Below are 14,438 nucleotides of genomic sequence, written 5' to 3'. Positions count from 1 at the left end.
AATAAAAATCATTTGAATTGTACAGCTGAAAGTGGTTAAAATGGAGAATTTTGTGTTATATATTTGTTATCACAATAAAGGTTTTATCTGAACTGTCATGAATTTATTTAACCCATTTAGTGCGACTACTTACTTATTTTGCTGAATAAATATCAATGTATTGATTACTGGTTGCTGCTCCAGGCCTTGCTATAGTGTTATATAATATACATATAAGCACTAAATTACCAACTAAAATCCAAAAAGAATGTTGGAATTCTGAAACACGTTTAGCCTAAGATTGTTAGAATAATGGATTATGGATTTGTAAGAAGCTAGTATAAAAAACTATGATAAATATTTTAAAGAATGGTTAAAGTATCTATGAATTTGGGAACCCAGAAAATTGATCAAGAGAGCATTCATGAAACACAGTTCTATCTCCTATAGAGTTTAACAGAAAGGTGAATAATATGGTGATATATTATCAAAACTTACAGCAATTGGCTTGCAATGCTGTAGTGAGCACTATTATTTTTAAACATATTTAGAACTAAAGTATAAATTAAATAATACACGTGACATTTATAGCTACCAAAAGATGGTTGAAAAACTGGGAGAGTAATCTCTTTCGAGTTATAGAGCAGTTTGAGATGTTAAAAATGTTAGGCCAGGGAGTCTCAGCAGCAGCACTATTAACATGTGGCAACAGATCATTCTTTTTGTGGGGAGGAAGGGCTGTCTTAGACATTTTAAGATGTGAGATGTTTAGTAGGATCCCTGACCTCTGCAGTAACACCAGGCGCCCCCCACCTGTGGCAATCTAAAATGTCTGCAGACTTTGCCAAATGTCTCCTGGGAGCAAAATCACCCTCAGTCAAGAACCATTGTTTTAATCCAACTTGTATATACTATCTCATAGTTTCTAAAAGCAGTTTTGCATATATGTTGTTTTTTAATTACAAAACAACTCTGTGAGGTAGGTATTCTCACACCCAATTAACAGACAAGAAAACTAAGGCCCAGGGAGTTTAAGGAACTTACCCCAAACCACATAGCAAATAATAACTGACCAGGAAGGACCTACCAGGCATTTCAACCTGACTCTTCTTTCAAAATCATTCTGAAAAGAGTATCATGCTTCTGAGACATGATGCAGATCATCTCTGATTTAAAAAGAAAGAAAAGTGGAAACCATGCACTTGGGAACAGGTGTGCACTCATTTCAGCAGAAAAAGCAGAAGATTGCTTATGAAAATCACTCATCTCTGGATTTAAGCCCTAAGTTTATTGTACACATGGGTGTTTTCATACTTGTAAGTCTTACTAGGAAATGTATCTTTAGGAGTGAGAAAAACCAGCAACATAGACATGAACTTGTGGTAGAAAAATTACTTGGTAACTTCTTAATAATAATTCCCAACTACAAAAATTACTTAAAATAATTCCAAATGTATATTTTTAAATGGAATATTATAATGAAATGGGATAAGAGCCATCAGGGAAAATTAGCATTAAACCCAGAAAATTAGTTCCCAATAGCTCCAGTTGTTTAAAATTCAGTTTGGAGAACAGGTAGTATCGCATTGCTTTAAATGTATAATAGGAATGCATTTTCAATTGCACGCTTATCTCTAAGGCTTTAAATCTTCATGAAGTTTATTTGACACTGCTCCAGATAAGGAGCAGCACAGTTACTGAAGCCAGTCCAAGCTCTTTTTCCAAATCACTATCAGCAATTCCAATAAAACCTGGAGGAGTCACCGCATTATTGATGCAATTTCATTTTCAAATGTCACATTTGTGTCAAATTGTTTATTCCCAAGAGATTTTGCAATTCACAGTTCAGAGGCATAATTTTCTTATCCATCAAACTCAAATGAGTAAGCAGTATTTTATATGACATCTGTGTTGTATATCGTTATTCTTATAACCTCTACATAAACACACCCAGCATACTGCAATAGTTATCAAAATTATGACATTTTAATAAAAAATGAAAAGGTCAGTTGATTGGATCTCCTATATGCCACATGTGAGTATGAAACAGATTTTTTTTTACCTATTTAAAATTAGTATAAACATAATGCAAAATAAAAATACAAGGGTATTACTTTAAACAGTATGCTTGTTGCCCTGAAATCTGACATCTCCTACATTTTGTTTTAAATATCAGAACAACCAAAAAGTTTAAAACTCAAAGAAGTCTGTGCTTAAAGAGAGATGTGATTGGTTCATGACGGATGTCTGGTTTAAAGGTATTAGGACATTTTAGGATGCATCTACCCCTGGCCCCTTATGTACATGAAGCATGAATAAGAATGATTTTTATATTGATACAAAAATCATAATACCTGTTTATCAAAGTGAATTTTAAATACCTAGAGCTATAGGAAATTTTAATTTTCTTAATAAAGTGCTAACTTTTCCTAATCAATTTTTAATTAATAATTTTTTGCTAGACAAGTTGGAGGTTTACAGAAATATCATGCATAAAATATAGCATTTCCATGTACTTCCCTATTATTAACATCTTGCTTTAGTGAGGTACATCTGTTATAATTCATGAAAGAACATTTTTATAATTATACTATTAACTATTATTCTTAATATATATATATAACCCAAAATGTCCCCTTTAACCATATTCACGTATATAATTCAGCGATGTTAATTACATTCACAATGTTGTGCTACCATCACAACCATCCATCACTAAAACCTTACATGTCACCCCAGTAGAAATTCTGTACAATTTAAGCATTAACTCTCATTCCCTGAAGCTACCCCATTCCCAGGTAATCTATATGATACATGCTGACTCTGTGAGTTTGCTTATTCTAATCATTTTATATCAGTGGGATCATAAAATATTTATCTTTTCAAATCTGGTTTATTTTACTCAACATGTCTTCAAGGTTTATCTATGTTTTCGCATGAATCAAAACTTCATTCCTTTATTTTTACAATTCAATTTTATTGATACATTTTAATAAAGCACAAATCCATCCAAAGTGTACAATCAATGGTATTTGGTGTAATCACATAGTTGTGGATTCATCACTTCAATCACTTTAGTGCATTTTCATTAATCCACTAACAATAATAAACAAAACAAAAAAAACAAAAAAAAACTCTTAACCTTTCAATCTCTGCATGCTCTCCCTGCCATATATAGCTGCTATTCTGTTTGTCTCTCTAGTTTATTAGTATTTATATTTTGTAAAAACCATTTTATATCTGCAATATCACTCATATTCATATTTTACATGAGGTTTCACTATGTTACACAGTCCCATGTTAAATTTTTTAGCTTTGCTTCTAGTAATATACATGACTTAGACTTACCCTTTCAACCACTGAAATACCCATACAATAGTTCCGTTAGTTAATAACACCATGATGTGCTTTCACCATTTCTATTCATTTCCAAAAATTTATAAACGATCTTTTTACCAATTCTGCGCAGATTAACCCTCAGCTTTCCATTCTCTACCCTCGTTCTCTTTTCTGATGATCTAATTATTAACTCCATGAGTTTACACAATATGTTTAGTTCATAATACCACAATCATACAGTATTTGTCTTTTTGTGTCTGGCTTGCTTCACTCAACATAATGTCCTCCAGGTTCATCCACGTTGTCATTGTCATATGCTTCATAACTTCATTTCTTCTGACCACTGCATAATATTCCATCGTGTATATTCAACACAATTCACTTATCCCTTCATCATTTGATGGAGACCTGGATTGTTTCCAACTTTGGACAACTGTGAATGATGCTGCTATAAATATTGGTATGTGAATGTCTGTTTGTGTCACTGCTCTAGGTTTTCTGGGTATATACCTAGTAGTGGTATTGCCAGGTCACATGGCAAGTCTATATTCAACTTCCTTAGGAACTGCTAAACAGTCCTCCACAGTGGCTATACCATTCTACATTCCCACCAATGGTGAATAAACATTCCTATCTCTCCACATCCTCTCCAACACTTATAGTTTTCCTACCCTATTCTGAATATTTAATAGTGGCCATTCTAATAGGTGTGAAATGGTATTTCATTTTAGTTCTGAATTGCATCTCCCTAACTGATAGTGATGTGGAATGTGTTTTTCATGTGTTTCTTCATCATTCTTATTTCTTCTTTGGACAATTGTCTATTCAAGTTTTTTGCCTATTTTTAATTGGGTAGGTAGTCTTTTTTATTGTTGAGTTGTAGGATCGCTTTATGTATCATGTATTTTAAACCCTTATCAGATATATGATTGCCAAATATTGTTTCCCATTGAGTTGGCTGCCTTTTCACTCTTCTAACAAAGTCCTTTGAGGTGCAAAAGTCTGAGATGCAATAATTTTGAGGAGGTCCCATTTATCTATTTTTTCTTTTATTGCTCATGCTTTGTGTATAAGGTTTAAGAAACTACCACCTAGCAAGAGGTCTTGAAGATGTTGTACTATGTTTTCTTCTAGGAGTTTTATGGTTGTCACTTATATATTTAGGTCCTTGATACATTTTTTTTAGTTAATTTTTGTATAAGGTATGGGATAGGGGTCCTACTTCTTTTTTATTTTTTATATTTTATTTTATTTTATTTTTTGGATATGGCTATCCAGTTCTCCCACCATTATTTGTTGAATAGACTGTTCTGGCCCAGCTGGGAGAGCTTGACAGCTTTGTCAAAAATCACTAGACTATAGATGTAAGGGTTTGTTTCTGAACCATCAAGTCACTTCCATTGATCTAAATGTCTATCTTTATTCCAGTAGCATGCTGTTTTTACCACTAATGCTAGGTAATATTTAAAGTCTGGAAGGGAGAATCCTCCAAGTTTGTTCATTTCTTTTAAGACATTTTTGGCTATTCAGGGCCTCTTTTTTAAAAAATATATACTTTAAAAAAAGTTTTTAAAGATACTTAGATTACATATATGTTTACATTAAAAATGTAGGGGGTTCCCATACGTTCCATTCCCTACCCATCCCACATTTCCCCATGTTAACAACATCCTTTATTAGTGTGGTACATTTGTTAGAAATAATTAACACATTTTGGAGCATTGTCACTAAGCATGGATTATAGTTAATATTGTAGTTTACATTCTCTCCTGCACATTTTTTTTAAGTTATTACAAAATATATAATGGCCTGTACCTGTCATTGCAATGTCATTCAGGACAATTCCCAAGTCCTGAAAATGCCCCCAAATTACAGCTATTTTTCCCTCCCCCACTCCTCAGAGTCTCCAATGGCTGCTGCCTCCACATCAATGATAAAAGTTCTTCCATTGCTAGAATCATAATAAGTCTATAGTAGAATAACAGTAAGTCTGCTCTAGTCCATCATTCATTCCCCAACCTGAGGATTCTGGGATGGTGATGCCACTCTGCCTCTAATTGAGAATGGGCTTATATCCCATGGGACAGATGGATGGGACTATCTTGCTTGCAGTTGTAGCAGACTCTCTGTGTTCCTTGAGATGGTCATTGTCCATCATCATCTCCTTGTTAGTTGTCCTTGGTGACTCCCATGAACTAGAGAGTAGGTGTTGCAAATCTGTTGAGACTTAGGGCCCAACTTGTACATGGACAGCCCAAATATTTAAGTCTCTTGGACATATACCTATCAACTTTAGTATTAGCTATAGATTCAAATAGAAGGGACAGAAGAGTCATGTGTAAGGAAACCACAACTGAGTCCAATTCTGTCACTCTGGGAGCATAAATTCCAAAGTAGAGTCCACTGACAGGGTACCAAACTCCTGAGCTTTCTGCCCTGCCTATAGTGTCTGGACGTCTCCAAAGCTCTAAGGAGCCCTGCTATTTGTGATAATATTTACTTTGGCATTCAATGAGATCCTGCAGAGACGTGCATAAGTATAACCTCTGGAATGACCTCCCAACTCACTTTGAAATCTTTTATCTATTTAAACTCATTTGTCTTTACCCTTTCCCAATGGTCATGGTCTTTTTCCAGTTGCATTGTTAGTTGGTGCTTGGTAGTAATCCCTTGGTGCCAGGGAGGCTCAACCCAGGGAGTCATGTTCCATTCTGGGAGGAAGGTAATGCATTTACATGCTGAGTTTGGCTTAGAGAGGGGCCACATTTGAACAACAAGGAGACTCTCAGGAGGTAACTCTTAAGCACCCTGTAATGCTAGGTTAAGTTGCAATTTCAAAAGCAAAAATTCATAAATACAGTCATCATTATTAAGGGCCTGTCAATGGTCCATCCTCCTTCACTAAACACTGCCCCCGTACTCAGGGGATTTTTGCTGTCTGAGTAAGACAGTTCCAGCTAGAACTTTTACCAATATTGAATAATAATGGTAATAGTGGGCATCCTTGTCTTGTTTCTGATCTCTCTGGGAAAGCCTGAGTACAATGCTAGCTGTAGGTTTTTCATATATACATTTTACCATATTGAGAAATCTTCCTTTAATTCCTATCTTTTGGAGTGTTTTTATCAAGAAAGGGTGCTATATTTTGTCAAATGCATTTTTGCATCAATTGAGAGGATCCTGTAATTTTTCTTCTTCAATTTATCAATGCGGTTTATTACAAATAATGGATTTTCTTGTGCTGAACCACCCTTGCATATATGAGCTAAAACCCAGTTAATTTCAATGTATAATTTTTTAATGTGCTTTCTGTTTGCAAGAATTTTGTTGAGGATTTTGCATTTATATTCATTAGGGATATTTGTCTGTAATGTTCTTTTTTCTTAGTATCTTTATCTAGTTTTGGCATTATGGTGATCTTGGCTCCATAGAATGAGCTTGGTGGCATTGCTTCCTGTTCTTTTTTTTTTTGGAAGAGCTTGAGCAAGGTAGGTATTAGGTCACCACTGAATGATTGGTAGAATTCACCTGAAAAGCCATCTGATCCTAGGCTTTTCATTTTGGCGAGGTTTTTCATTACTCTTTCATCTAAATAACAGGTGCCTCAGTTTAGGTCCAGTCAGATTTATTCTGTTTGGGGTGCATTGGCATTCTTGAATATTGACATTTATTTCCTTCATAAGTGTTGGGAAGTTTTCAGCAATTATTTCCTCAAATATTCTTTCTGCCCCTTTCCATTCTCTTCTCTTTCTTTCTTCTGTCTTTTCTAGTTCAGACATTCTGTCTCAAAATCACTAATTCTGTCTTCAAACAATTCAAATCTGTTCTACATGCCTCTTATGTATTTTTAATCTCACCCATTGTGTCTTTCTTTCCCATAAGGTCTGTTACTTTTTTTTTTTTTTTTGGCAGGCTTTCAAATTGTTTTTATGCTCACCTGGTGTCTTCTTCATGTCCTTTATTTCTTTAGTTATATTTTCTTTCAATTCTTTGATTTTGATTTAGGACATTTTTGTGATTATCATTGATTAATTGTCTTAAATCCAGTGCCTCTTCAGGATATTTGATTTGCTCCTTTGCCTGGGCCATCTCTTCCTGCTTCCTAGCATGGCCTGTAATTTTTTGCTGATGTCTAGGCATCTGAATATGTTTGTAAATTTATTCCAATGGCCAATTCTCTCACTTGTTTATTTTTTTTTTCCACAGCTCTTCTTTGATATGTGGTACAACTAATTCTAAATTTTTAAAACTGCCTAGCTTAAGTTATCAAAATCAGGTCACAGACCCACTAACAGAGTGCAGATTTCCTCCCAGGAGTTTGGATTAAGAGAGACCAAGAAGCAGGTTTACTCTCTCCAATTTCCAGACCAGTCAGCAGATTGCACTAATCAGGTGCACCTTTCCATGGTAGTGTTTCTTTCAGTCTCTGCTTTCCTCTGTTTTGGTCTAGGCAGAGCCAAGATTCAAATCAGGCTCTTCTGGCTGAATTCACTGAAGAAAAGTCCCCTGACTCCCCCCCCCCCCCCCTTTTCCTTATAATAGCTGACAAGGAGGAAGATGTCTCTTCCCTTCTCAGTCAGCTACAGTGAGACAGGGGTCTTATCCCAGCTTACTATTTTGTATTGGAATTTGAGAGCCTTTCCTGATCACCACAGGGGTTTGGTAAACTGACATTTGTTGTTTTGGGTTCTTTGTCTCTCTATTCCTTGCCCTCCTAGAAGTTGTGTAGTACTATCTTTGTCTCCTGACGCCCAAAGCAGGTACCTCAGACAGCTTTTGACCCTTTCTCCATTGTTTTTGTGAGAGATTTGAGTCTTGCCTGCCTACTTAAATGCCTTTTTCCTGGAACCTCAACTTCATTCCTTTTTTATTGCTGAATAATATTCCATTGTATTAATTATCCATTAACTGGTTGATGGGCACTTGGTCTATCTTTTGGCAATTGTAAATAATGCTGCTGTGAACTCTAATATTTTTATGACACTCTTTATTGTAATGTTTTAAAGAGTTGAGAAACTTAGCACATATGTTATTTCCGAGCTTAAGGGCATACTATAAATATTAAATGACTTATTTCATCCAAATTTATTAACCCTTCACAACCACAGTAACTTCACTTATAAGTTTTGGGTTTTTAAGTTCCGAGTGGAAAACCTAACTAACCCAGTGTATTACTGTTCCACTAACTTTGTCAGTATCCATTATTACATTTCTCCCTCAAGTAATCCCCCCTATCAACCCATGGGGAACAGTAGAAGCATAACATCCTGACTTCACCATTATAGAGTTTTAGAGGAAACTTTGAGCCACAGCTTCCTAACCTGAAAAGCAACAAAACAAAATTGGGATTGTTTTCTCACTCATTGTCTAGTGAAGATTTAATTGAAATCTTGCCTCTAAAACAAACCTTGAAAAAATATACATATACAAGTTTATATAAATGTGAGATATCTTAAATCTAATTCAAATTTTTATTTAACATTTTCCTAATATTACAAAATGAATAGTTTTCATAACCCCTACCCCCCATCTATGGTATGAAATCCCCCATATGAGATTTTCCCAATACATATACTTAAAAATTCACATCTAGATACAACCCTCTGCTGTCATTGCCACCTGGACTAGGCTGTGCACCAGCACCGCACTACCAACCCTGCCACTACGTAGGACATGAATGAGTACAACATAGAGGAATTCTCAGAAGGATCCAAGATCAACACACGCAAGAATCAGCAGGATGACGGTAAAATGTTTAGTGGGAGCTTGAACTGGGATACAGACAAAAAAAGATCAGACTGAATATTTGTCTCCATTTTGAGAGGCTGTAGATCACACAATTAAAACACATCTAGTCATTGGAAGATCAAGAAGATATGGATTTGTGCTTTTCAAAATGCTACTAGTTTTGACAAGGTTTTGGAACTGAAAGAACACAAAGTAGATGGCAAATTGATAGACTCCCCTCACCAAAGGGGAAAAGTTTTAAGAAGGAAAGAACCCCTTCCCCTGAAAGTATCTGGAGGTGGACTGAGCCCAAATACTTCTGAAGATAAATAAAGGAATATTTTGGAGCATTTAGAGAGATTGAAAATATTGAACTTCCCATGAATCCAAAAATAAACTAATTGGCTGTGGCTCAATTAGTTGGGCTCCCATCTTCCATATGGGAGGCTCTGGGTTCACATCCCAAGGCCTCCTTGTGAAGGCAAAGCTGGCCCGTGTGCTGTGGAGAGCTGGCAGCCCGTGCGCCACAGAGAGCTGGCACAGCAAGACGACGCAACAAAAGGGAGACAAGCAGATACAGAAAAAATGCACAGCAAATGGACACAGAGAAGAGGCAGCAAAAGAAAAGGAGCAAGCCACGGGGCTGGGGGGGGGGGGGTTATAAATAAATACATAATAAATAAATCTTTAAAAAAACAAATGAAAGAAGAAGATTTCATTTTCTTACATATACGATGAAAAGTTAGTAAAGAAACTACTAGAAAGCAGATATCAAATTGGTTCTGGGAAGTGTGAAATCAAATTTGTACAACCCATAAAGGTGGTTAGACAGCCATAGCAACAACAGAAATATGGAAGAGGGGCTGCAGCTGGTGGACAAGGAGGTACTAGGGATTGTGGACAAGGTCAAGGCCTAAACTGCTACCAAGGTTTTAATAACTTCTATGATTAAGAATATGGTAATTACAATAGGACCTATGGTGGTGATTGAAACTATAGTAGCTCTGGCTGATATGATTATATATACTGCGTATAACTATGGCAACTATGGATATTCACAGGGATAGGCAGACTACAGTGGCCAACAGAGCACATAGGGCAAGGCATCTCAAGGGGATGGCAATCACCAAAATAATTACAAGCTTACCTGAAGGAGGACATCTTGCAGGACAATGTTGAAGATTGGTCTTTTGCTAATCTAAGATGATTATTTTGTCAAAGGTTTTCTGGTGTACAAGACACAATTGTGTCCAACTATATATAGCTGCCAATTAGTTTTCTTTGTTTTTACTTTGTCTTTTGCTATTTGCTTTATGCCTCAGTGTGGATTTGTGTTTATACAAGTTTTACTTGTATGATTTCATGTTAAATCTCAAATAAATGCTTACTTATGTGAAAAAATTCACACCCAAGCAATAACTTTATTTTAACAAGGTAGTATAAATATCATTCATTAATGAATTTTGAAATTTAGGATCTAAATATAGGTATCTAGAAACCAAACTCTTAGAGATTATGACTAGTGTTAAATTTTTTTTAGTAATAATAGTAACATTAGGTAAAGTGTATCAGTTTTTATAAAACTTGAATCACAATTTTCCCCTCTCCTATGTGCATAACTCTTGGCCCACAGATATTGAAAACAATATTCTCAAAGCTTATCTATGTCTATTATATAAGATACTTGTTCACCAACCTCATCTAACTCATATCAAAACAGCAATATTTCATTCAGCTCAGTAAGTAGCTTCACAAATAAATATAACTTTCAATTACTGTTTCCTCACTGATCAAAGTATTAGACTATTCAATTAACAAAGGAATGCAGCACAAAAATGTTTAAGTTTGATGAGGTCCCATCTATATATTTTTTCTTTCATTGTTCATCCTTTGGCTGTAAGATTTAAGAAACCACTGCCTACCTTAAGATCTGGAAGACATTTCCCTACATTTTCTTCTAGGAGTTTTATGGTTGTACCTTTTATATTTAGGTCTTTGATGTCTTTTGAGTTAATTCTTATATAACATGTGAGATAGGGGTCCTCGTTCTTTCTTTTGGATATGAATATCCAGTTCTCCCAGTGCCATTTGTTAAATAGACTGTTTTGGTCCAGCTTGGTGGGCTTGAGAGCCTTGTCAACTATCACTTTGCCATAATTTTGAGGATCAATTTCTGAACACTCAATTCTATCGCACTGGTCAATATATCTATCTTTTTTTATAATTAATTTTTTTATTGTAAAAATGCTTTGTATTACATAAGTGTTACATAAAAAATATAAGGTATTTCCATATGTCCCACACCCTCCCTTTCCCATACTTTTCCATATTAACAACATCTTTCATTAGTGTGGTGCGTTTGTTACAATTGATGAACATATAATGAAGCATTGCTACTAACCATAGACTATATATCTGTCTTTACGACAGTACCATGTTGTTTTTACCACTGTAGCTGAGTAATATTCTTTAAAGTCAGGAATTGAGGGTCCTCCAACTTCATTCTTCTTTTTAAAGATATTTTTTGGTTATTTGGGGCCTTTTACCCTGCAAATAAATTTGTTAATTGTCCTTTCCAATTCTGTAAAAAAGGCTGGGAAGTTTTATTGGGATTGCAGATAAATGTGTGTAGAATTAACATCTTATAGATATTTGTAGTCTTCCAATCTGTGGCAGTTTGATATTATTTATGAATTCCAAGATATATTGATTATGTTTATAAATTGGTCTGTTCTTCTGGGTGTGATATTCTTTGATTGTATTAAATTCAGAGGTTTCACTTGTACTTTATTGAATTAAGATTAGGGCTTTGATTAGAGCATGCAGGATTGAGTCCTGGCCCCCTCAGTGAGCTATATAAATGGATGCTCAATCAATCACATGGAAGAAGATAGATGAGAAGATATCAGGTTGGTGCAAAAGGAATGGTGGTTGCAGACTGTGAATTTTATATCATTATAACTAGGCTCAAACACATGTTTATTAATCAAGATGGGAACCATTATAATCAACACATCATTGCCAACAAGAAATAAATGTGCTTATTCCTGTAGCATAAAAATCCATGCTTCGGGATTTGATGAACTCTTGGAAAGCATTTTCTGCATCCTGCTGGTTGTGGAAGCATTTTCCCTGCAAAAATGCCTGATGCCTGAGGAAGTTGTAGTAGGTTGGTGAAAGGTCAGGTGAATATGGTGGATGAGGCAAAACTTGATAGCCCAATTTGTTCAAACTTTTTTTTCTGGATGATGGATTTTTTTTTTTTAAAGATACATAGATCATACAAAATGTTACATTAAAAAATATGAAGATCCCATATATCCCACTTCTCACCCCCTCCCATTCCTCCCACATCAACAACCTCTTTCATCAGTGTGGCACATTCATCGCATTTGATTAATACGTTTGGAGCACTTTTGAAGCACTCTGGTTGTGAGATGTGTAGTTGGGCATTGTCGTGGAGAAGAATTGGGCCCTTTCTGTTGACCAATGGTGGCTGCAGGCATTGCAGTTTTCAGTGCATCTCATTGATTTGCTGAGCATACTTCTCAGATGTAATTGTTTCACCAGGATTCAGAAAGCTGTAGTGGCAGCAGACCCAAACAGCGACCATGACATTTTTTGGTGCCAGTTTGGCTTTGGGAAGTACTTTAGAGCTTCTCTGTCAAGCCACTGAGCTGGTCATTGCCAGTTGTCAAATAAAATCCACTTTTCATTACACATCACAATCTGATCTAGAAATGGCTTGTTGTTGTTGCATAGAATAAGAGAAGACACTTCAAAATGACAATGTTTTTTATTTTGTCAGCTCATGAGCCACCTACTTACCGAGCTTTTTTACCTTTCTAATTTGCTTCAAATGCCAAATTACCATAGAATGGTTGACATTGAGTTCTTTGGCAACTTCTAACGTAGTTCTAAGAGGATCATCATCCATGATTACTTTCAATTGGTTGTTGTCAACTTTCAATGGCCAGCCACTAGGCTCCTCATCTCCAAGGCTCTCGTCTCCTTTACAAAACTTCTTGAACCACCACTGCACTGTATATTCATTAGTAGTTCCCAGGCCGAATGTGTTATTGATGTTGCAAGTTGTCTGCTGCTTTACAACCCATTTTGAACTCAAATAAGAAAATCACTCGAATTTGCTTTTTGTCTAATATCATTTCCATAGTGTAAAATAAATATAAAATAAATAGCAATAAGTCATTAGCAAAAAACATAAAGTAAGAAATGCACGTTAAAATAATGTATAACATAGCCACATTTGTTTAAGAATGTATGCCAATATCAGACATAAATTTCAGCAAAGCAAAACCGCAATTACTTTTGCACCAACCTAATAGGAAGAAAAAGAGTTCCATAGACACAGTAGAGGCCCCAGGAAGGGAGTTGAGCCATTCACCTGATAGTTTACAGCTGACCTTGTAAAGAGACCAGAGCAGCTGGGCCTGGAAAGAAATGCAGCCCAGGAAGAGATGAGTCCTATGACAGCCTACAGTTTATAACTATTCTGTAAGTTTGAAACTATTTCAAAATAAAAAGGTTAAAATTAAAAAAAGGAAAGAGACAAAAGTTGAAAATAATTTTTTAAATGCTATACTCTATTAGGTCTAGAGGCATATAGTTTCACTTAAGCCCATAAAGCTTATGTACAAAATGGCTGCCAATACTTTTTTGATAATACCATGTAAATTTCTTGAAGGTGGCATTTGTATTTTATTTCCAGTGTCTATTATGGTGCATGCAAGATCTGAGTAATACTTAAGAGCTCTATTTTAATAATTCGAAGTTACTGAAAATGTAGTAAGTGCAAAACTGACTTTACGTTTTCCCCAAATCCAACCTTCATCCATTCCCTCTATCACTGCAATGGTTTGTATAATTGTAGGTTATTACCAGCAAATTCCCAGCTATGCAAACTAGAAATAAGAATCATTCTTGACAACTTCCTTGCCCTCAAACATAATAAATCTTCTATTACAATTGATTCTGCTTCCTAAATCTCTCTTAGATTTGTGTTCTCTTTTCAATTACACAGGCCACACAGAGGCCACACCGACTCTTAGAAAGGACTTGGCATTTCACTAATGCGGATACTTCTAAATTTATAGGAAGTAAAGCCTATTGAAGACAGAACCCCAAATTACTTGGCAAAGTCATTTAAGTCCACAAACTCACTTCGCCAGGCTTCTTGTGTCAGAGGCACCTAAGACATCATGCTTTTAAACTTTAAGAATTTACGTAGGAAAGTAGAACATGCAGATTCTTTATTCATTTATCTCATTTAAAATGTTCAAATCCATCCCTACAATAAAGATATCAGATTTTATTTCAATGGTGTAGCAGTTTAATATTATTGATGAATTCCAAAAAGAAATATTGGATTATGC

General features: G+C 35.4%; 1 pseudogene; it reads left to right on the top strand.

Moving 5' to 3' along the window:
- The first annotated feature begins 8,991 nt into the window (after positions 1-8,991).
- Positions 8,992-10,196, top strand: LOC131276214 (heterogeneous nuclear ribonucleoprotein D-like pseudogene; annotated as a pseudogene).
- The last annotated feature ends 4,242 nt before the right edge of the window (positions 10,197-14,438 follow it).

Source organism: Dasypus novemcinctus, chromosome 3 (genome assembly GCF_030445035.2).
Source record: "Dasypus novemcinctus isolate mDasNov1 chromosome 3, mDasNov1.1.hap2, whole genome shotgun sequence".
Taxonomy (NCBI): Eukaryota; Metazoa; Chordata; class Mammalia; order Cingulata; family Dasypodidae; genus Dasypus; species Dasypus novemcinctus.
The sequence above is the reverse complement of the archived record's forward strand: the minus strand, read 5'-3'. Positions and strand labels throughout refer to the sequence as shown.